This window comes from Eretmochelys imbricata, chromosome 4, assembly GCF_965152235.1.
Source record: "Eretmochelys imbricata isolate rEreImb1 chromosome 4, rEreImb1.hap1, whole genome shotgun sequence".
Taxonomy (NCBI): domain Eukaryota; kingdom Metazoa; phylum Chordata; order Testudines; family Cheloniidae; genus Eretmochelys; species Eretmochelys imbricata.
In genome coordinates this window covers 25,762,845-25,786,258 of record NC_135575.1, presented here as the reverse complement: position 1 = coordinate 25,786,258, position 23,414 = coordinate 25,762,845, and positions in this window count along the sequence as shown.

Genomic DNA, 23,414 nt, shown 5'->3' with positions numbered 1-23,414 from the left:
AAACTTCTTCTTTTCTCCAACCATTTATGTTTATTTTGATTTACAATAAGTCAGATGTGATCATCCATAAGTTCTAATCATCCTGCCACTTACTTTACCTTTACATAGATTAAATGCAGTGCAGAGCAGCTCAACCCTTCTATGCAGCAGCAGCCGCCGTCAATACTTAAATACTGCCACTGCCAGACGCTGACCTGTATCTCAGGCCATCTGCCCCACCTTAAAGGCCAGGTAAACCAAAAGGGTCCTGCAGTAGTGCCATATATTAATTGAACTTGAGCTACTTTGGACCGGGGAGGACATTCTTGAACCCTGGAGCCCTTACAGAGCACACCTTGCCAGTAGCCCCCCCACACACACACACATTATGTATAGAGAGTTAGCATCTCTGCCTCCTCTAACTGTAGCTGTGCAGTACATCATAGGGAGAGCCTGTGTCTGCCTTGTCTGTTTAGACTGTAGGCTCTTCAGGGCATGAACTGTCTCTCACTATATATACACACACACACACCCAGCCCAACTGATCCTGGACCCCTAGGCAATACTGTAATACAATAGTAATATTGAGAGAAGGTTGAACCTGGCAGGGGTGAGAGTTTCTTTTACTCTAGTGGTTCCCTGTATTTGTGAGATCTGGAACAGTAGTCAATGCGTTAGAAAACAGATATTAAGAGATGAGTGACAGGTTTATAAAACAAATAATTCGACAAGAAGCTGAGTGCCCTCAGCTTCCATTGAGATCACACCTGTGTACAATCCATTAACAACTTTTAAATGTAAAATATAATTTGCACCTATGACCATATTATTTATAAAAATATATGGTTCATCTTGAATTGTACTGTCAGAGAAGGTACTTCAGTTCACTCTCGGATTAATAAACTCAAGTGTGTGCTGTATAGTACTTTAAGCAGCCTAGTATAAATAGCTAGCTGACTTGTACATTAAATCGTGGAGTGGACTGACCAGAATATTATATCATATTGGCACTAATCATCTAGGATGGTTTGTATTTCAAATAACCGTGGCACTTAATATCCTGGAATTGTTAATACTAGGAGAAGGAAAATGTCAACTTGCATGCCAGCCCTGACTGCTGCTGACATACCTTATGTAGAGCTGGGGGGAAGTGAGGTCACACTTTTAGTACTGACCTTTGTTTATGTATAGCGATATTCATCTCCTCCAAGCATATTTACAATAATGTTAAACCAAGGGGGACATTTTCAAAGGCACAAATGTCAGCTACGTGCCTGATTCACACTGAGGTAGATCTACATGGCATTCTGGAGCTTGCGGGAGCCAGCCTCTCAGTGCGGGTCAACAGATTTGGCTTTGCAGGGCTTGCGGTAGTGCTCTAAAAATAGCCACGTAGAAGTTGCTGCTTGGACTGGAAATCAGGCTCTACACCCTAGTGAGATAGGTAAGCATCAGAGCCTGAGCTCCAGGGCAAGCTCCAACTTAAAAACAGGAGGGAGGCTCACTCCAAAATGCTGGGTAGACATACCCTGAGAGACAACTGGAGTTAACAACCCCCTCCTCCAAATCTTTTATTCAAAGGGGAAGTTAAAATGGGAGGGATCATTCCAAAGTGGACCAGTATGGGGAGCTGTTCATTATGGTTCTTATCTGGCTGACTATGGGTACAAGTGTGGGAAGTATGAGAATGGGTGGGAAGTTAGGAAAGCTGACCTGGAAAGAGTGAGAAACATGGGCTAGTGAAGTTATGGTGAGACCATGCCTTCAATAGGACTGGAGGATTTTCCCCCTTTATTGGAGCAATTCCAGAGGCGCAATCCCAAAACTGTTCAGGGTGATTCAAGGTATGGGAGACCTGTGCCCAGGGAGTTAAGGATGTCCAGGAGAAGTTTTTGCAACTGCTTCAGTCTTCTTGTAATAGAGGGCTATGCAGAGATCAGTGCTGGAACCATAACAACAAGGACACCCTGTTGCACCAGAAATACAATAGACTCATATATTCAAAGGCTAGAAGGAACAATTGATTTTAAAATGGTCAGTGATGGAGAATCCACCATGATCCTTGGTAAATTGTTCCAGTGGTTAATCTCACCGTTAAAAATTTACATCTTATTTCCAGTCTAAATTTGTCTAACTTTGGCTTCCAGCCATTGGATTGTGTTACACCTTTCTCTGCTAGACAGAAGAGTCCATTATTAAATATTTGTTCTCCATGTATGTACTTCTAGACGAAGGGATAACTTGATTATCATCTTCTCTTTGTTAAGCTAAATAGATTGAACTCCTTGAGTCTATCACTACAAGGTGTGTTTTCTTATCCTTTAACCATTCTTGTGGCTCTTCTCTGAACCCTCTCCAGTTTATCAGTCTCCTCCTTAAATTATGGACTCCAGAACTGGGCAAAGTATTCCAACAGTCCTTGCATCAGTACCGAATACAGAAGTAAAATAACCTCTCTCTGCATCCAGGGCTCACATTAGCGCTTTTAGTCACAATGGGAGTTCAGGTTCAGCTGATTAGCCACCATGACCCCCCCACATTTTTCCCCCCCAGAGTCACTGCTTCAAGACAGAATCCCCTTGTGGGGCAAACCCACAGCCAAACCTGGGCTGCTCTCTTAGCTGCCCCTCTAACAGAGCCAGAGACAACCCTCAGGTATGGGGCAACAACTTCCAAGGGAGCCTGCAGTGACTCAGCCTTCCGGCATGTGGCAGCATCCTATCCCTTGAGCAGAGCATGGGGCCGGTTGACCCCCAGGCTCAGGTATTTCCCCAACCCCACCAGGCAGTGTGTGCAATGACACTATTCAGCCAGGAACGCTCTTGGAGTGTAAGACTGTCTAGAGTCCTAGCTTGCTCTGGATGCGGTTCCTGTTCCTCCCTCAGCCCTGTTCCAGCTTTGTCCTTGCCCTACTCTGACCTTGCTCCAGCCCTGCCTCCACCTCCTGACCCCCCACCCCAGGCCCTTGGATTCTGACCACGTGGCTTCCATCTTTGGCATGTATCTGAACTCTGGCCACAGTTCTGATTTGGCTTGTCCATGGTCTCTGATCTTAGTTCTAATTCCAGCATGTCTCCATACCCTGGTTCCATCACTACCCTTAGCCTGGTGCTGATCCTATGTCCAGGTTTGACCTCCATTGCAACCACTAGGCATGACTACCAGGAGCCAGCACCTATAAGTTTGGCCGACATTCTTTGTTCCTAGTAGTCCACATTTACTTACAGCAGTATTAAAAACACATTGTTTGCTTGCACCCAGCTTACCAAGCAATGCAGATCACTCTGTATCAGTGACTGGTCCTCATTATTTACCACACCCCCAATTTTTATGTCATCTGCAAACTTAGCAGTGATGATTTTATGTTTTCTTCCAGGTCATTAATAAAAACGTTAAATAGTGTAGGACCAAAGACAGATCCTTGCAGGACCTCCATAGAAACATACCAGCTTGATTATTCCCTGTTTACTGTTACATTTTGAGATCTACCAGTGAGCTAGCTTTTTAGTCCATTTAACGTTTCCTTGTTAATTTTCTCTTGTTCTATTTTTATCAATACCATATCAAAGTGTAAGTATATTATATCAAACTATTACCTTTATCAACCAAACTTGTAATCTCATTAAAAAAACCTATGAAGTTAGTTTGACAGGATCTATTTTCCCTAATCTCATGTTGATTGGCATTAATTATGTTATCTTCCTTTAATCATTTCTAAATCCAGTCCTGTATCTGATGCTCCTTTACCAGTGATTGATATCAGACTGGCAGGTCTAGAATTATTGGGGTCATCCTGTTGACCCTTTTAAAATAATGGCACGGCATTAGCAATCTTCCAATCTTCTAAAACAGTTTTTCAAATTGCGGGTCACGATCCAGTACTGGGTCATGGAATGTAAGCCACTGGGTCACAGCAGCTCTGGTCAGCACTGCTGACCGGGCTGCTAAAAGTCCCATTGGAGGCGTTGCCTGGCTAAGGCAAGCTAATCCCTTCCTGTTCTGACACCGTGCTGCACCCAGGAAGCGGCCAGCAGCAGGTCTGGCTCCTAGATGGGGGGAGAGGGGCACGGCACTCCGCATGCTGACTCCGCCCCGAGCACCAGCTCTGCACTCCCATTGGCCAGTTTCCGGCCAATGGGAGCTGTGGGGGTGGGGGTGGTGGCTGCAGGCGGGAGCCATGCAGAGCCACTTGCATGCCTCTGCCTAGGAACCAGACCTGCTGCTGGCTGCTTCCAGGGTGCAGTGCGGTCCACGGTGCCAGGACAGGCAGGAAGCCTGCCTTAGCACCCCTGCTGCACCATTGAGCAGGAGCCGCCCGAGGTAAGCCTGTTCCCAATCCCCTGCCCCAGCCGTGAGACTCCCCCAACCCAGAGCCCCCTCCTGCACCCCAAACCCCTCATCCCTGGCCCCACCCCAGAGCCTTCACCCCTAGCCCAGACCCCCTCCCACACCCCAACCCCCTGCCCCAGCCAAGAACCCCCTCCCACACACTGAACCCCTCATTCCCAGCCACAGCCCTCACCCCAGTCCTAAACCCCTCATCCCCAGCTCCATTGCGTCACGGGCATCAACAATTTTCTTCAACTGGGTCACCAGAAAAAAAAGTTTGAAAACCACTGTTCTAGAACTTACTCCAAGTCTTCTTGAAAGTAAACGTGAACAGCCAGCTCTTTTTGAAACTCTTGGATGCAAGTTATCTGGACCCGATGATTTTAAAATATCTACCTTCTATAGCTGCTGTTTAACATCCTCCTACAGTATCTCTGAGACCAAGCCTTCTTAAGCCTGATAAGTCACCCCAAGCTATCGCCTGCAGGTTTTGTTATAGACCCCAGGCCATTCAGGAAGGGTTCAGTCAATCCACAGGCAAGGACCACCCAGGTGATCCCAAGGGAGGTATATAGGCTCCTAAGGGAAGTAGTCTCTCTAACCTGCCCAGTGGCCCTACCTACTCAGGAACACTCCCATTGCCAATAGTTTCAGTTGGGTGCTCTTGCTTCTGCTCCAGCCATCCCTTGACCTGCTTTTTCCACACTAGCCAGATCCTACTCCAGCCTCTATTTGTTTCTGTCTCAGCTGGCAACTCTGCCAACTCCTGAGATTGTAGTGGAACAGAAAGTGTTATTATCTGATGAGTCTATGTCTGTGTGTTGTCCCCCTCCTGCCCACCACCATCCCCAAATACAGAACAGAAATATTTTAGGATGTTCTGGCACACAAAAAATCCCACCCCAACTTCCTTTTCAAGGCAGTGAAGGGCTGGCTTTTGTTGCGGGATTCCTCCAGTCTGACCCTCTCCCTGTGGCAGGCAGCATGAAGTGTGTCAGTATGGGGCAGGACACAAAACCTGCTCCTCATTTGCATGGGGATTCAAGCGAGGAGAAAAATTAACTTCTCTCAGTCAGACTTGTTCAGAAGCTGACATACGAGGCCAGTAGAGGATTTCCCCTGGGTATAAGGACCTTTGAATAGCATGGAGCGGAGTAATGGCTTCTAAGCCACCCTGCAAATGCAGGGAGCTGGGCTGGGAGAAGAACTATGGCTGCAGGTCTTCCCCCAGCCATGTTGCTGCAAGTAGTTATTTTTATTACTCTTGCACCTATAGGCTAGTCAATCATGGATCATCACCACATTGTGCTAGGCACTGTACATAAATTATAAATTTATAATCTAAGTATAAAAAGACAATAGGTGAACACAACAACTACGCAGGGACGTCAAGCAGCCTGAAGGCTGACCCCCTAATTTGTGACAGTGCAGACCAGTCCTGGATTGGGGAGCATAAAAGTTGTTTAAAGCCACTTTTGCTCCCCTTCATCTTCAGCTGTGCCAAGTAAGAACATGGCCTATCACCTACAATAATACATAAGTCCTTAATATTTTTCCGGGGGACTGGCTCAGTTCATACTTAAGAGGGAAGAGATTTACCTATTATGTAACCATAATATGTAATGACGTAACTATTATGTAATTGGAACTATTATGTAATTCAGAGCTCTAGGTTTACTTCAGATGGTATTTTGTAGTAAACCTTCAGTCTGACACTTGTTGTTACTAAATCTAACAAGACCACAGCGTAAGGTGGTATACTTGCCAACTTTCTAAATGCACAAAAACCAAACATCCTAGTCCTACCCCTTTCCCAAGGCCCTGACCCATGCCCTGCCCCTTCCCTGAGGCCCCACTCATTACATTCCCCCTCCCGCCATGGCTCGCTCTCCCTCACTCTTCACTGGGCTGGGACAGGGGGTTGGGGTGCAGGAGGGGGCAAGGGCTCTAACTGGGGGTGTGGGCTCCAGGGTGGGGCCAGAAATGAGGGGTTCAGGGTGCAGGAGAGAACTCCAGGCTGGGGCAGGCAGCTGGGGTGCAGGAGGGGTGATGGCTCCAGATGAGGGTGTGGGCTCTGGGATGGGGCTGGGGATGAAGGATTTGGAGTGCAGGAGGGGTCTCAAGGCTGGGGGCTGAGGGATTCAGAATGTGGGAGTGGGCTGCAGGTTGAGGCAGGGGGTTGCAGTGCAGGAGCGGGTGAGGGCTCTGGGCTGAAAGTGGGGATGAGGGGTTTGGGTGCAGGAGGGGGCTCCGGGCGAGGGCAGGGGATTGGGGCTCGGGCTTACCTTGGGCGGCTCCCAGTCAGCGGTGTAGCGGAGCTAAGGCAGACTAGTCCCTATCGGTCCTGGCACCAAGCTGCGCCCTGTGCTGCAGCCAGCGGCTTGTGGGCGGGGCGGGGTGGAGAAGAGGAAGCTCTGTATGCTACTCTCACTGGCAGGCACCCCCTCCAGCTCCCATTGCCCATGGTTCCTGGCCAGTGGAAGTGTTGAGCTGGTGCTCAGGGCAGGGGCAGCGTGCGGAGCCCCGTGCCCCCCCCCGACCAAGGAGCCAGTCCCACTGGCCGCTTCCGGGGTGCAGCACGGTGCCAGGACAGGTAGGGACTAGCCTGCCTTAGCCCTGCAGCACCGCTGACTGGACTTTTAGTGGCCCAGTCAGTGGTACTGACCGGAGCCGCTAGGGTCCCTTTTCAACCAGGCATTCCGGTCAAAAACTGGACACCTGGTAACCTTATTGCCAAAACACCAGCCCCACATCTGCAACAGCTAAGTTGTAGGCAATTAAATAATGTGATTTAGAATGGAAATGCTATCAGAGCCTTAGTCTTAGTGGACTGAACAATGAACTATAATGAATTAAGCCACTTATCTGGGAGGCGGGGTAGAAATGTATCTTGCAGCTTTTTGACCATGTAATGAGCCCTATCATGTCTTTTCTAGTGCTTGAAAGTCAGAGAGAATTATTCTCTAATTTACAAATTGAGGTTTAACTATTTTCAGGACATCACTTCAGAATAATTTTCATTTTATTCTAATCTAAACTTTTATTGTAAAATGTCCTATTGGCTGTGTGATTATTGCTACCAACCTGTCAATGTGAATAACTAGTTAGCTTTCTGCCAGCTGTAGTGGGCAAATCCAGTGGTGAAGCAGCCATAGCCGTTGCTTGCAATAAACTGGCATTTAGAGATGCTGTAAAATCTTAGTCTGGGAAAGTGAGGATAAGGAATATCATCAGGATGGTACACTGTACCCTTCAAAGGAAATGAGATGGTCTGTTTTGTTTGCGCTGACTGATGGAATGTTTTACCACATAGGTTCTGTGTCCATTCTTCCTGTTTAAAGGGTAAATATCACCACAGTGCTAAAAGCTTGTGTTTGGAGATTTTAGCAGGGAAATGTGGCAGAAGACAGCTGACATAACTATATGGCTTGGGTTATATTCTGTTAGCAACACCAGTTCCTATGTAACAGCTCAAGAATTCAAACCAGGACTTGAAATTATGCTCATTTCATTACTAGCTGCTTAACCCCTCACAGGACTCTGCTCTTAGGAAGGTGCTGCATTATTTGAGGAACCACCTTTCAGATAACTAGCACATCCTTTCTCTACATCTTTATTGGCTTGGGACAATAGTATGAAATCCATGGTGGTTTTTTTTTAAATCGCTTGTGACCTGGTGGAGCTAACAAACCCCCAGGTCCTAAGAAAATACTGCACTAAGGGTATGTCTACACTACGAAATTAGGTCGAATTTATAGAAGTCTTTTTTTAGAAATCGGTTTTATATATTCGAGTGTGTGCGTCCCCACAGAAAATGCTCTAAGTGCATTAAGAGAATTAACTCGGCGGAGCGCTTCCACAGTACCGAGGCTAGAGTCGACTTCCGGAGTGTTGCACTGTGGGTAGCTATCCCACAGTTCCCGCAGTCTCCCCTGCCCATTGGAATTCTGGGTTGAGATCCCAATGCCTGATGGGGCTAAAACATTGCCGCGGGTGGTTCTGGGTACATATCGTCAGGCCCCCGTTCCCTCCCTCCCTCTGTGAGAGCAAAGGCAGACAATCGTTTCGCGCCTTTTTTCCTGAGTTACCTGTGCAGACGCCATACTACGGCAAGCATGGAGCCCGCTCAGGTAACCGTCACCGTATGTCTCCTAGGTGCTGGCAGACGTGGTACTGCATTGCTACACAGTAGCAGCAGCCCCTTGCCTTGTGGCAGCAGACGGTGCCATACGACTGGTAGCCGTCATCGTCATGTCCGAGGTGCTCCTGGCCACGTCGGCTGGGAGCGCCTGGGCAGACATGGGCGCAGGGACTAAATTTGGAGTGACTTGACCAGGTCATTCTCTTTAGTCCTGCAGTCAGTCCTATTGAACCATCTTATGGTGAGCAGGCAGGCGATACGGATTGCTAGCAGTTCTATTGCATCATCTTCTGCCGGGCAGGCAAGAGATGAGGATGGCTAGCAGTCCTATTGCATCATCTTCTGCTGGGCAGCCATGAGATGTGGATGGAATGCAGTCCTTCTGCACCGTCTGCTGCCAGCCAAAGATGTAAAAGATAGATGGAGTATATTAAAACAAGAAATAGACCAGATTTGTTTTGCACTCATTTGCTTCCCCCCCCCCCCCTGTCTAGGGGACTCATTCCTCTAGGTCACACTGCAGTCACTCACAGGGAAGGTGCAGCGAAGTAAATCTAGCCATGTATCAATCAGAGGCCAGACTAACCTCATTGTTCCAATAAGAACAATAACTTAGGTGCACCATTTCTTATTGGAACCCTCCGTGAAGTCCTGCCTGAAATACTCCTTGATGTAAAGCCACCCCCTTTGTTGATTTTAGCTCCCTGAAGCCAACCCTGTAAGCCGTGTCGTCAGTCTCCCCTCCCTCGGTCAGAGCAACGGCAGACAATCGTTCCGCACCTTTTTTCTGTGCGGACGCCATACCAAGGCAAGCATGGAGGCCGCTCAGCTCACTTTGGCAATTAGGAGCACATTAAACACCACACGCATTATCCAGCAGTATATGCAGCACCAGAACCTGGCAGAGCGATACCGGGCGAGTAGGCGACGTCAGCGCAGTCGCGTGAGTGATCAGGACATGGACACAGATTTCTCTGAAAGCATGGGCCCGGCCAATGCATGCATCATGGTGCTAATGGGGCAGGTTCATGCTGTGGAACGCAGATTCTGGGCTCGGGAAACAAGCACAGACTGGTGGGACTGCATAGTGTTGCAGGTCTGGGGCGATTCCCAGTGACTGCGAAACTTTTGCATCGTAAGGGCACTTTCATGGAACTTTGTGACTTGCTTTCCCCTGCCCTGAAGCGCATGAATACCAAAATGAGAGCAGCCCTCACAGTTGAGAAGCGAGTGGCGATAGCCATGTGGAAGCTTGCAACGCCAGACAGCTACCGGTCACTCTGGAATCAATTCGGAGTGGGCAAATCTACTGTAGCGGCTGCTGTGATGCAAGTAGCCCACGCAATCAAAGATCTGCTGATATCAAGGGTAGCGACCCTGGGAAATGTGCAGGTCATAATGGATGGCTTTGCTGCAATGGGATTCCCTAACTGTGGTGGGGCCATAGACGGAACCCATATCCCTATCTTGGGACCGGAGCACCAAGCCGGCGAGTACATAAACCGCAAGGGGTACTTTTCAATAGTGCTGCAAGCTCTGGTGGATGACAAGGGACGTTTCACCAACATCAACGTGGGATGGCCGGGAAAGGTACATGACGCTCGCATCTTCAGGAACTCTGGTCTGTTTCAAAAGCTGCAGGAAGGGACTTTATTCCCAGACCAGAATATAACTGTTGGGGCTGTTGAAATGCCTATAGTTATCCTTGGGGACCCAGCCTACCCCTTAATGCCATGGCTCATGAAGCCGTACACAGGCAGCCTGGACAGTAGTCAGGAGCTGTTCAACTACAGGCTGAGCAAGTGCAGAATGGTGGTAGAATGCTCATTTGGATGTTTAAAAGCATGCTGGTGCAGTTTACTGACTCCGTTAGACCTCAGCGAAACCAATATTCCCACTGTTATTACTGCTTGCTGTGTGCTGCACAATATCTGTGAGAGTAAGGGGGAGACGTTTATGGCGGGGTGGGAGGTTGAGGCAAATCTCCTGGCTGCTGGTTACACGGAGCCAGAGACCAGGGTGGTTAGAAGAGCACAGGAGGGCATGGTGCACATCAGAGAAGCTTTGAAAACCAGTTTCATGACTGGCCAGGCTATGGTGTGAAAGTTCTCTTTGTTTTTCCTTGATGAAACCCCCCGCCCCTTGGTTCACTCTACTTCCCTGCAAGCTAACCACCCTCCCCTCCTCCCTTTAATCATTGCTTGCAGAGGCAATAAAGTCATTGTTGCTTCACATTCATGCATTCTTTATTCATTCATCATACAAATAGGGGGATGACTACCAAGGTAGCCCAGGAGGGGTGGTGGAGGAGGGAAGGAAAATGCCACACAGCACTTTAAGCACAGCACTTTAAAAGTTTACAACTTTAAAGTTTATTGAATGCCAGCCTTCTTTTTTCTGGGCAATCCTCTGGGGTGTAGTGGCTGGTTGGCTGGTGGCCCCCACACCGCATTTTTGGGCGTCTGGGTGTGGAGGCTATGGAACTTGGGGAGGAGGGCGGTTGGTTACACAGGGGCTGTAGTGGCAGTCTGTGCTCCAGCTGCCCTTGCTGCAGCTCAGCCATACACTGGAGCATACTGGTTTGGTCCGCCAGCAGCCTCAGCATTGAATCCTGCCTCCTCTCATCACGCTGCCGCCACATTTGAGCTTCAGCCCTGTCTTCAGCCCACCACTTACTCTCTTCAGCCCGCCACCTCTCCTCCCGGTCATTTTGTGCTTTCCTGCACTCTGACATTATTTGCCTCCACGCATTCGTCTGTGCTCTGTCAGTGTGGGAGGACAGCATGAGCTCAGAGAACATTTAATCACGAGTGCATTTTTTTTTCTTTCTAATCTTCACTTGCCTCTGGGAAGGAGAAGATCCTGTGATCATTGAAACACATGCAGCTGCTGGAGAAAAAAAAAGGGACGGTATAAAAGACACATTTTATAAAACAGTGGCTGCAGTCTTTCAGGGTAAACCTTGCTGTTAACATTACATACATAGCACATGTGCTTTCATTACAAGGTCGCATTTTGCCTCCCCCCACCGCGTGCCTACCCCCTCAACCCTCCCCCCTCCCTGTGGCTAACAGCGGGGAACATTTCTGTTCAGCCGCAGGCAAACAGCCCAGCAGGAATGGGCTCCTCTGCGTGTCCCCTGAAGAAAAGCACCCTATTTCAACCAGGTGACCATGAATGATATCTCACTCTCCTGAGGATAACACAGAGAGATAAAGAACGGATGTTGTTTGAACATCAGCAAACATACACTGCAATGCTTTGTTGTACAATGATTCCCGAGTACGTGTTACTGGCCTGGAGTGGTAAAGTGTCCTACCATGAAGGACGCAATAAGGCTGCCCTCCCCAGAAACCTTTTGCAAAGGCTTTGGGAGTACATCCAGGAGAGCCGCGAATGCCAGGGCAAATTAATCCTTTCACATGCTTGCTTTTAAACCATGTATAGTATTTGAAAAGGTACACTCACCGGAGGTCCCTTCTCTGCCTGCCGGGTCCAGGAGGCAGCCTTGGGTGGGTTCGGGGGGTACTGGCTCCAGGTCCAGGGTGAGAAACAGTTCCTGGCTGTCGGGAAAACCGGTTTCTCCGCTTGCTTGCTGTGAGCTATCTACAACCTCATAATCATCTTCTTCGTCCCCAAAACATGCTTCCGTGTTGCCTCCATCTCCATTGAAGGAGTCAAACAACACGGCTGGGGTAGTGGTGGCTGAACCCCCTAAAATGGCCTGCAGCTCATCACAGAAGCGGCATGTTTGGGGCTCTGACCCAGAGCGGCCGTTCGCCCCTCTGGTTTTCTGGCAGGCTTGCCTCAGCTCCTTAAGTTTCACGCGGCACTGCTTCGGATCCCTGTTATGGCCTGTCATAAATATGAAGGGAAGGGTAAACCCCTTTAAAATCCCTCCTGGCCAGAGGAAAACTCCTCTCACCTGTAAAGGGTTAAGAAGATAAATGTAACTTCGCTGGCACCTGACCAAAATGACCAATGAGGAGACAAGATACTTTCAAAAGCTGGGAGGAGGAAGAGAAACAAAGGGTCTGTGTCTGTCTATATGCTGCTTACTTTTAGTAAGTAATCTAGCTAGGTATGTGTTAGATTATGATTTCTTTAAATGGCTGAGAAAAGAATTGTGCTGAATAGAATAACTATTTCTGTCTGTGTATCTTTTTTGTAACTTAAGGTTTTGCCTAGAGGGATTCTCTATGTTTTGAATCTAATTACCCTGTAAGGTATCTACCATCCTGATTTTACAGAGGTGATTTCTTCACTTCTATTTACTCCTATTTCTATTAAAAGTCTTCTTGTAAGAAAACTGAATGCTTTTTCATTGTTCTCAGATCCAAGGGTTTGGGTCTGTGGTCACCTATGCAAATTGGTGAGGCTTTTCACCAAACCTTGTCCAGGAAGTGAGGTGCAAGGTTTTGGGAAGTATTTTGGGGGGAAAGATGTTTCCAAACAGCTCTTCCCCAGTAACCAGTATTTGTTTGGTGGTGGTAGCGGCCAATCCAAGGACAAAGGGTGGAATATTTTGTACCTTAGGGAAGTTTTTGACCTAAGCTGGTAAAGATAAGCTTAGGAGGTTTTCCTGCAGGTCCCCACATCTGTACCCTAGCGTTCAGAGTGGGGGAGGAACCTTGACATGGCCTCTGTCCTTCATGCCCTGGGAGATTTTGACAAAGGTTTTGGCATTTCGAAAACTGGAACGGAGTTCTGATAGCACGGATTCCTCTCCCCATACAGTGATCAGATCCCGTACCTCCCGTTCGGTCCATGCTGGAGCTCTTTTGCGATTCTGGGACTCCATCATGGTCACCTCTGCTGATGAGCTCTGCATGGTCACCTGCAGCTTGCCACGCTGGCCAAACAGGAAATGAGATTCAAAAGTTCACGGTTCTTTTCCTGTCTACCTGGCCAGTGCATCTGAGTTGAGAGTGCTGTCCAGAGCGGTCACAATGGAGCACTCTGGGATAGCTCCTGGAGGCCAATACCATCGAATTGTGTCCACAGTACCCCAAATTCGACCCGGCAAGGCCGATTTAAGCGCTAATCCACTTGTCGGGGTGGAGTACGGAAATCGATTTTAAGAGCCCTTTAAGTTGAAATAAAGGGCATCGTCGTGTGGACGGGTGCAGGTTTACATCGATTTAATGCTGCTAAATTCGACCTAAAGTCCTAGTGTAGACCAGGGCTAAGTGTCTGCAGGGGTCTGAATTATGTCTGAATTCATGTCTGGTGCCTTTGGCTGTAGTGTCACTACATTATCAATACTTCCCTCATCGAGTACTGGGGAGGGATTTGTGGGGGACACTGATTAGGGCAGAGAATATCATGTGTGCAGAGTAACCATTTCTCACCTAGGCAATTCTTACAGTTGATTTCAATTTGGAGGCGTGGCTCTGTATATTATTCAGTTCCACAGTAAGAGTGCAAGGGGAGTGAGAGAGCTGCCTGTAGGAGACTTGAAGCCTGGAGCAGGCTTGCTAAATGAGCTAACGCAATACACCTGGCACAGGGAGGGAACTACAAGCAGCTGGCTCCTTATACCAGAGCTGACTAGGATAGGTACAAACTGAATACCAAGACAGGTCAGTCCCTAAGACCACTTAAGAAATGCAAAGGACGAGGATGAAGGCACCCTTTTGCTCATCCAGCATGTCTTGGGGCTAGATTTTGGGACTCAGATATTTTGTGAATAAACCCAGATCCCTGTAAGGGTAGCAGTTAGACAAGCAAGTTTGTGGAGTATCCATAAAAGAGCCTGGAACAGGGAGAATAAAGGGCAGAGCCAAGGCACCCTGGCCACACAAGGGTGCACAGGGGTAGCCCCCTTTTCCATATCGACCCATTTCCAGGGCCCTTGGGTAAAACAGTTACTTGAATGCCTGTGAAAAATTCTGGTTCCAAGATAGAGTTATAGCACTATGCTAGTCTTACTGTTTAATATAATTTATGTTCAATCAGATCCTTAATGAAAACAGAGGACAATTTTTCTCTGACTCATGAATAGATACAGAAAGGCAGTAAGTAGGCAACATTTCCCATGTTATCCTTTCTATGTGCCTCATTCCTGACTTGGAAGAAGCACATCTGGAAGTTAGTGGTTATTCTTAACTTAGTCTTTTTGTGGAAACTGCTGCCAAGTTTGTTAATGAGGGCCACCTGTGTGGTTTCAGTAAGGTGGTCAGCTGGCTGCTAGGAACTGGATGGAGACCATCAAACTCATTTTATGTAAGGCAAAAAACCCAAGAAATTTGATGGCAAAAAATTGGTTGCTACTTACTTGGACTGGCTATTCACTTGAAAAATTGTGGCAAAAAGTGTACTTTCCTTCTAGAATTGAGAAGAACTAGTTGTAGATGTTAAAAGCATAGGAGGCATAGTGTATCACCCTGCAGTCCACTAGAGACAGACCAAAGATTAATTTAACTGACAGCAGTATGGATTGCTTGGGACTTACTAAGTTGAATGTTTAAGGGTATGGGATGAGGTGTGCTCCCCACACTTGCCCTACAGGAGCTGAATTAAGCCAGGTGGGCCCACTCAGCTAATTAGGCTACAAATAGGGGAGCTTTAGGCAAGAGGCAGCTAATTAGAGAGAAGCTCACCTGTGAAGGACAGGCTAGCAACAGAGGTGGCTAGGAAAAGCTACAGTTACTCCCTGACAAGAGTGTTTGGAGGCTACAGAGACAAATTGCCTAAAGTTAATCCTTGGGAGAAGGGAGTAAAGAAACTGGCAAACCCAGAGGAGGAAGGCCAGGTGGTTTGGAAGCAACTCCGGGAAAGGCAGCAAGGTGCAGGGAATAGACCTTGGGTGCTGTGTAGAGGGTCTCTGAGCCAGAACCTGAATAAAGCATGGGCCTGGGTTCCTTTGCCAGCCCTTGTGGGAGTGGCATTGTGAGGCAGTGAAGAGAAGACTGCCTGAGATTGCTGAAGAGCAGGAACCGTGGTAGACTCTCCCTGGGAAGGAGAAATCACAATGGTGACCTGGTCAGAGGACTGAGTCATGAAGAGGACAGTTGTGGTTCCTGAGAGCAAGAGAAACACTGTAGAGGAGAAATTGATAGCGTGTAACAACGGGAAGAGGCATCGGCCTGATGGTACTAGTCCCCAGTACCGCTAGCAGGCAGCACTATCCAGTGGTGAGTAGAGCAAGCCCTTCACAAGGTGAAATTTGGGGTGGCTAGATTGGTTTAATAATTTCATTCTGACCTAACTCTACAATGTTGGATTAAAATAAGGAAACATTGTACAATTAAATAACCTGCACTGTACTGGCTGTATGTGGTCTGAACAATTTATTTTTTTCTCACTCCACAAACAGTGAAGTTCACTTCTTGCATGTACACCAAGAACACCAACTGTTTCAATCGCATGAAATATTCCATTAACTGTTTCATCTACATGCTGTTTAGAAATAGATGTGTATGTATACATATCATACACAGAGTGGCCATTCTTGGTACATGCATTTGATAGGTGGCACAGATAATGATGCCTGTAGTTAAGATCAGTGGTAGGGATGTGCCTTTTGCCATCTCTGTGAAAATCCAGCCAAATTTGACCCAGTTACAAGCTTTTCAAAGTTTGTGTGTCATGCTCAGCTGGCTTATTAGGGTTGAGCAGCTAACTACTCCCAAGATTCAATCTGTACTGAGCGTACTCCATGCCTTGGCTACAAAAGTTGAGCAGAACTTTTCCTGTAATGTTCCTCTTGGCTGCTGGGGGTGCCAGACAAATTCTACTTCCACCCCACCCTCTAAAAAAGCCACAAGTGTCTCAGATTGGACACCCAGAGTTAGTGGACACATGACATTAATGTCTCTATCTCAATACCCCATCTGTAAAATGGGGATAATAGCACCACCTTATTTCACAGGGTATTGTGAAGATATGTAAGCCGCATATAAAAGAAGCCATGAAGACATCTCTTCAAACTCTACTCTGAATACTGGGAAGTAAATAAGGCCTCTAGTCACCCATTGTACAAGGATAAAACAAAATACTCAATAGCTGTTCCTTCAGTGAGTGCACTGAATGCACAGAGGGTCTGTGGGGAAAAAATGTGTGATCATGTAATTAAGGCAGCATAATAATACATATGCACAAGAGAAGCAAATTAAGGTTTACAGGAAATCTTAATTCTGGAATATCCTGACCTTTGAATGTGTGGGTTTGTCACCTTAATGTCATTTTTAATATAGTTTGCATAGTGTATATCCTGGTGTGTGTGTGTGTGCGTGTACATATTTTGCAACAAGCATTTAATTAGCAAAAGTGGAAATGTGCATGTGTATTTTTGCAAGCATCAATAAACAGAGATGTGAAGCCAGATTCTGATCTTAATTACACCAGTTTTATTTGGGAACAATTCCATTGGCTTCAGCTGAGTTGTTCCTGATATACAGAAGTACCGAAGACCAAGCTACAGTTCAGTGTTAAGGTTCGGTTCCTGTTTAGAAATAACTTGAGCCATTTCAAGTGTGGGATGTCAACTCAGTGTTCATTGTTGCTAACTGAAACCGATGAGTCTACTGCAGGAAAATTCCACTATGCTTTGACTTCTGTCGTCTTTACGTGACAAGCAAGTTTGTGTTTCCTAGGAGCCATGAAGTAGCTTAATAATATGTCACTTTAAAAAGCAGAATGAAAAAGGGGGAAAGACCTCCGAGTGATCCATGGAATAACAAGAGGGTTCTAGCATTGTTCAAATCTATCATGAACTGTGACAGGGCTCTCCTTGATACCAAGGAGTGGGCTAAATATTCAAATGAACTTGTCTATCTTTCTCCATGGTGCCACATGTACGTGGAACTACAATTTTGAAGGGGAAGAACAGTGTGGGATGGTTAGAGGGTAAGAGAAATAATGGTGTTAAAGGGGAAATTTAAGTTATGTAAGAGGGGAAAAATAGATTTGGGATTCTATTCTTTTCATGCTTCTGTGCATTTATTTTTCCCCTTTCAGAGTAGGGTATGCCCTCCCCTATGAGAGTGTCCGGACATTCTGTTCCGCAAACCTGTGGCTCTTGGAGAATCTGTTAATGGAGACGAGGCCTCTGCAGCTGTCAATGCATCCCCATGGCTCACTAGAACAGCCAGGACTCCAAGTTAGAGCAGTTGCCCCCAGTCAGTGGCTGCTCAGTCAGAGGAGAAGAGTTCCACAGCACAGAACTATTGTAGCAAGTTGCAGAAACTCTGCAGCTGTGGCAGGGGAGATAATGTGGTGAGACTTGGCAGTCCTCTGCCAGCCTGTGACTATGCCTTGGCTCCTTCCCAAACACACACAAGCTTCTAAAGGCCAGAGGAAAGGAGGAACATGCTACAGAGGAATCCATTAAAATTAGGGCGAATAGGTGCCCTTAATCACTAGGTACGCTTAGATTTTATGTTCACAGGGAATTCGTTGAGACATCCTAGGGAAACTACTAGATTTCATCGGAAAACTTATTGAAAAGTATTCAGACAAAAAGCCTCTTACCCTAATTTAATCCAGTTACTCCTAATTATACCACCCTAAATAGATCTCCATCCTAGTTCCATCCAAATCCCTGTTGCCTGTTATGGTCCCTTTCAGTTTCTGTTATCCAAATTACATATTTATCTTTCTGCACTTCTCACAGGACTCTGTCCTTCCAGCCCCCTCATCATTTTTGCACTTTGCTCTCTAGTTGTTGAATATCTTTCTGTACTAACTCCAGGTATGCTCTTATCTGAGCCTATAATTTTCCTGCTCCATTAAAATTAATGGTAATTCGGCTTCCAGATTCAATAGTCAATGCTAAAAATCTCTGCCCTTACCATCCACAGACAGTGGCACTTTCCCCTCTCAACATCACTCTCTTAGTCCAACATGTTTCAGAGTAACAGCCGTGTTAGTCTGTATTCGTAAAAAGAAAAGGAGTACTTGTGGCACCTTAGAGACTAACCAATTTATTTGAGCATAAGCTTTTGTGAGCTACAGCTCACTTCATCGCATGCATACTGTGGAAACTGCAGAAGACATTATATACACAGAGACCATGAAACAATACCTCCTCCCACCCCACTCTCCTGCTGGTAATAGCTTATCTAAAGTGATCACTCTCTTTACAATGTGTATGATAATCAAGGTGGGCCATTTCCAGCACAAATCCAGGTTTTCTCACTCTCCCCCCTTTTTTTCCAAAAAACACACACACAAACTCACTCTCCTGCTGGTAATAGCTTATCCAAAGTGATCACTCTCTTTACAATGTGTATGATAATCAAGGTGGGCCATTTCCAGCACAAATCCAGGTTTTCTCACTCTCCCCCCTTTTTTTCCAAAAAACACACACACAAACTCACTCTCCTGCTGGTAATAGCTTATCCAAAGTGACCACTCTCCCTACAATGTGCATGATAATCAAGGTGGGCCATTTCCAGCACAAATCCAGGTCTTCTCAGACCCCCCCCCCACACACACACAAACTCACTCTTCTGGTGGTAATAGCTCATCCAAACTGACCACTCCCCTTACAATGTGTATGATAATCAAGGTGGGCCATTTCCAGCATAAATCCAAGTTTAACCAGAACGTCGGGGGGGGGGGGGGGGTTAGGAAAAAAACAAGGGGAAATAGGCTACCTTGCATAATGACTTAGCCACTCCCAGTCTCTAATTAAGCCTAAATTAATAGTATCCAATTTGCAAATGAATTCCAATTCAGCAGTTTCTCGCTGGAGTCTGGATTTGAAGTTTTTTTGTTGTAAGATAGCGACCTTCATGTCTGTAATTGCGTGACCAGAGAGATTGAAGTGTTCTCCGACTGGTTTATGAATGTTATAATTCTTGACATCTGATTTGTGTCCATTTATTCTTTTACGTAGAGACTGTCCAGTTTGACCAATGTACATGGTCCAACATGGCATCCAAAGGACATGCCATGAAGTGGCTAGGAAGAATTGATTCAAGTGGCAGAAAAGTTGCTCCAGTATGCAAAATTCAAAAGGTGCTAAAACACCTGATAATGTCACCTGCTATCTTAATAACATTTGACAGAGGGCTCTTGGGATGGAACTGTCAAAAGAGCCTAAGTGACTTATGACTTTTCTGAAATCATAAAACACAAGCAAAATTATAACAATTGGTTTGTGTAACAGGAATGGCAGCCTCCTGAGCACACCTTTGTGATAAGAGGTCTCTGTGGTGCTCTGCTACCAATTGCTCCTCTCTAAGGCCCCTTAACTTACAGTCCATGGGTAACGAAAACACATTCACCTCCTGGGATCCCATTAATTGAGTCTTTCCCAACAGACCCTAACCCCAGTTCCATCAGTCTTTCCCTGTATGTAGGGAGCCCCAAGCCCTTCGTCCCAGAGCTAGGTCCCTGTACCAAGTCTCTCAGGCTTTACCTGGCTGGAGCTTGGCCTTCTTCAGCTGTCTGGTTTCCAGGTCCACAAACTCTTCTTCCAATCAGAGTCTGTAACAGGAACCTCCTGCTCACTGCAGTCTCTCTTTTCCACAGCTCCCCCAGGGAGCCTTTCCCCCCTTCATTGTAGCCTTCTGCTGTTCTTAACAGGACAATAACCCTGATCTCTCCCGGGTGTGGCTCATCCTGTAATCAGGATTAACTAATCCCAGCCGTTAGAAGGTGAGTCACTCTGTTATAGCATCATCGAGATGTGGTGGGATAAATCTCATGACTGGAATATTGAAATAGATTGGGTAGGATGGAAAAAAGGAGACAGTGTTGCATTGTTCTGAGGTTCAAAAGGAGGTGACAGGCAGAGCCCCTGAAAGTCTCTTGAAGATAAAAAGTGTGGGGTCTGGGGAAGCTGGGTGACATCAGACCACCAGATCAGGAGGAAAAGGCTGAAAATGCATTTCTAGAACAAACAACAGAAATATCCCAAACAAGACCTGGTAGGAAGTGGAGATTTTAACTACCCAGATATCCATTTAAAAAATAATATGACAAAATTGTCAAATTCTTGGTGAATGTTGCACATAACTTCTTGTTTTAGAAGGTATGAAAAGTTACTCGGAGTGGCCATTTTAGACTTGATTCTAACAAACAAAGAAAAATTGGTTGCGAATCTGATGGTGGAAGACAACTTGGTGAAAGGAATCATAAAATGATATGCTTCATGAGTGTAAGGAAAAGAAGGAGAAAGGGCAACAAAGTAAGGTCAAGGGACTTAAAAAGTCAGAACTAGCGGATAAGATCCCATAGGGAAAATCACCAAGGGAAAAAGGAGTTCACAAGGGCTGGGAGTTTCTCCAAGAGACAATATTTAAGGTACAATGAAAGCTAATATGGGGAATAACTGGCTAGGTGGTAGTAATGTTGAAAAGGATCTGCAAGTTTTAGTGGATCACAAATTGAATAAAAGTGAACAATGTGATGCAGTTGCAAAAATGCTGATATCATTCTGAGTGTATTAACAGGAGTGGGGAGGAAACTGCCCTGCTCTAATCAGCACTTGTGAAGCCTTCTCTGGAATACTGTGTCTAGTGCAACATTTAAGAAAGAAGTGGACAAATTAGAGTCCAGAGGAGAGCAACAAAAACTATCAAAGGTTTAGAAACCTGTAGCAAGGGGGATCTAGGTTAGATATTAGAAAAAAACTTTCTAGTTAAGAGTAGTTAAATTCTGGAGTGGGCTTCTAAAGGAGGTTGTGGAAAACAGGTTGAAGAGAGAACTGTCAGCAGTGTTCTAGGTTTACTTGGTTCTCACTCACACGGGGGATGGACTACATGACCTCAAGGTCCTTTCCAGCCTTCCAATTCTACAATTTTGTAAGGGGGGTATATTGAGGACTCTATTGGAAGTGTAAGCTATCACTTGAAGAGGGAGAAGTGTTTACTGGTCCTGCTTGCAGGCTAGATGGCTCTTGAGCAAAGCACGCAATTAGAATCAGAAATGTCTTCAAAGCAAGTTGGAGTTAGTTGCATCTCTCTGCCTAGCTTTGCTCATCTGCTTATGGTTCTTGTGCTGTTAAGGTTCTTGATTTTAAGAAATACAGTGGTGTTATGGTGCAGCCTTCCAGAAAAGATATTCTGTGTTTAACATCTATCTTCTAAGTTTATGCTGTGAACATGACAATAAGTTTCACTGAAAGTACAGTGGGCTTGTGCTCCTAAATCACAAGTGCTTTTGAAAATCCCATTCTTAGTACAATAATTTCTTGGTCAGACACTACACTTTTCCATGTGCCTCTAGATATCAGGGATTTAATTCTTTGAAGGATGATTTTCCTCAATAGATGCAAATAGGGAAATACTCTGTCCAGCAAAATTGTCGTTTTGTGAGATGTTAGTCAAGTACAGACCTCAATCCTGCAATATGATCTGCTGGCATGGACTCCCATACACACGTATGGGAGTGCAGTGGTGTGTATTAGTACACTACATTGCAGGATTGGGAGGCCTTATTTATTAGAGTGAGAGTAAGAATATTTCTTAATGAGTAATAATTAAAGCCAAAGACAAAATTAAGTGGAGCTGTAGCATGGTTTGAAATTTATTCATGCTTAGAGAGACAAGGTGGGTAAGGTAAAATCTCCTGTTGCACCCACTCTCAATTTTTGTTGGCGGCTAAGAAAGAAAAGGATCAAGTAGAGAAGTAACTGCAAAACTGGAATGCTGGAACTGAGAATATAGCAACTGATGCTTGTTCAGAGTACCACAGGTCTTCAGCTTCTACTCTGGCTTTTCATCACCTGTCTTCACTTTTACTTTTATGTATCAAAGCATTTTTGAATAAAACCTGGCCAAGAAGATAGATTCTAAGTCTTTCACTTCTAGAAAGATCATGATGAAAATTATGTTGTTCCACAGATTTTTGTGAAGGGCCCCAGATGTCGAATGAACTGCCTTGGCCTGGATCTGAAGAAAGTGAGAGAAAAACTTTGAGTCTAGCTCAACCCTGTAAGTGCAGAGGTCAATGAGAAACTGAAGTTTATAAAGTGTGCAATCATTTTGTTTTGCTTTCACATGCTTATAATGTTCCTGGTTTGAGTCAGGACTTTTCTCAATACACTGAGCTATTTCAGACCACCTTGAAACAAGAAGTTATCTCCAGCTTGACTTCTACAGCAAACAAGGATAAGTACTAAAATCTTTGGATGTTTGTTTTGAACCTCGTTAGAAGACCGAATGGAACCAAGGTACTGGGACAAAATAGAGCAGCTACAATATATTCTTGTTCTTCACACACTATTTTTCTAGTACCTACTATATGAAGATTTAATAGTCTGTGCCTTGCTGCACTATTCTGCCTTGGGAAAGGCAGTGTATTAACGAGAACAGTGGAAAGCAATTTTTGAAAGTTTGTCTTAAACATTAAACGTTTTCTTGGGAGACGGGGGGATACTTGGAATTGCCTTTCTGGTGAATTTATCACTTCTCACAGGTACCGAAGTATCAGGCTACAATGGTTTTCAACCAGGGCGATGTAGAGGTCTTCCAGGGGGTACATCAACTGATCTAGGTCAGTGTTTCTCAACCTGGGAGGATCATGGGAGGGGTTTAGGGGGGTCGCAAGTGCAGGGCTGCTGTTAGGGGGTGGCAAGAAGGCAACTGCCCCTGCCACAGCGGGCCCTGCTAAGTGACATGTTCAATCTCAGGCAGGAGGGTTTGGGCTTCAGACTCCTGAAAGGAGTACAGTCATCTGGAAGGGTGGAGAACCACAGCTGTAGGCTACAGATTGCCACTGATTCACAGAGCAGGTACAGCTGCAGCACATGCTTCCTCATACTGCCTCATCAATAGGGATCTTCTCTAAGCATGCAACGATGCTTCATCCTCTGGCCCCACTGAAAGCTAGAGAAAATGTGACTCACTCTTTCTGTTGTGAGTGAAGCCTTCTCGTTGAACTCACTTGAATATCCTTATGTAAAAACACTGGCAAAATGTGTTATAGTCCCTTGTGGCTAATTCATATCTGATTGTTGCTTATCCCAGCTCATAGGCTTTTCGTTTTTTCTTTTTTAGTTCAAGGAGTAAAG